This window comes from Taudactylus pleione, unplaced genomic scaffold (genome assembly GCF_031769625.1).
Source record: "Taudactylus pleione unplaced genomic scaffold, aTauple2 ptg000117l, whole genome shotgun sequence".
Classification (NCBI taxonomy): domain Eukaryota; kingdom Metazoa; phylum Chordata; class Amphibia; order Anura; family Myobatrachidae; genus Taudactylus; species Taudactylus pleione.
Window position 1 is genome coordinate 14,669,691 of NW_028284519.1, and position 1,271 is coordinate 14,670,961.

General features: G+C 34.3%; 1 non-coding gene across 1 annotated transcript; it reads right to left on the reverse strand.

The window, feature by feature from the left end:
* Window positions 1-395: 395 nt before the first annotated feature.
* On the reverse strand, window positions 396-467 carry TRNAD-GUC (transfer RNA aspartic acid (anticodon GUC)). The gene has a single exon. It is a non-coding gene; the product is annotated as a tRNA-Asp (tRNA).
* Between the last annotated feature and the right edge of the window lie 804 nt (window positions 468-1,271).

Genomic DNA, 1,271 nt, shown 5'->3' on the forward strand with positions numbered 1-1,271 from the left:
CTATCGAAATGTGTATGTCATTGGCCAAAGAGATTATATGCTACATTTATTCAAGATAAATTAAAACCCTAAAGAAATATTTCACCTAATATTTGGAAAATGAAAAGTCAGTAATATTGACAACATAATTTTACTCTTGCAATGCTTAGCACTCTAAAGTCTTTTCTCCTGCTCTAACCAAGCAGTGTATTGAATCACTATTACTTTGATAAATATACCGAAAACCAGGTCATGGGGACCTCGTAAATTGCACTTGTAGCACTGGCTATGAAGCTTACATGCAAGATTTTTTTCAAGTTGACATAATCCCTGGATTCAATTTAGATAAGGCATTTTTGGTATCTCAATGAAACAAAGTGAAACAGCATGCAAAAAAAGAGATTAAAAGTTCAAAACTCCCCGTCGGGGAATTGAACCCCGGTCTCCCGCGTGACAGGCGGGGATGCTCACCACTATACTAACGAGGACTTACTTGGTCAACTTTTGGCAAAAAATTATCAAAAAATATAATCAAAAAACATGTCATGGTTAGCTATCGAAATTTGTATGTCATTGGCCAAAGAGATTATATGCTACATTTTTTCAAGCTAATTTAAAACCCTAAAGAAATATTTAACCTATTAATTGGCAAATGAAAAGTCACTAATTTTGACAACATAATTTTACTCTTGCAATGCATAGCACTCTAAAGTCTATTCTCCTGCTCTAACCAAGCAGTGTATTGAATAACTATTTATTAGTTTGATAAATATACCTAAAGCCAGGTCATGGGGACCTCGCAAACTGTACTTGTAGCACTGGCCATGAAGCTTACATGCAAGATTTTTTCAAGTTGACATAAACCCTGGTTTCAATTTGGATAAGGCATTTTTGTTATCTCAATGAAACAAAGCGAAACAGCATGCAAAAAAAAAGATTAAAAGATCAAAACTCCCCGTCGGTGAATTGAACCCCAGTCTCCCGCATGACAGGCGGTGATACTTCACACTATACTAACGAGGACTTACATGGTCAATTTTTGGCAAAATTTGATAAAAAAATATACCCAAAAAACATGTCATGGTTAGCTATCGAAATGTGTATGTCATTGGCCAAAGAGATTATATGCTACATTTTTTCAAGCTAATTTAAAACCCTAAAGAAAAATGTAACCTATTATTTGGCAAATGAAAAGTCAGTAATATTGACAACATAATTTTACTCATGTAATGCATAGCACTCTAAAGTCTTTTCTCCTGCTCTAACCAAGCAGTGTATTGAATCACTATTTA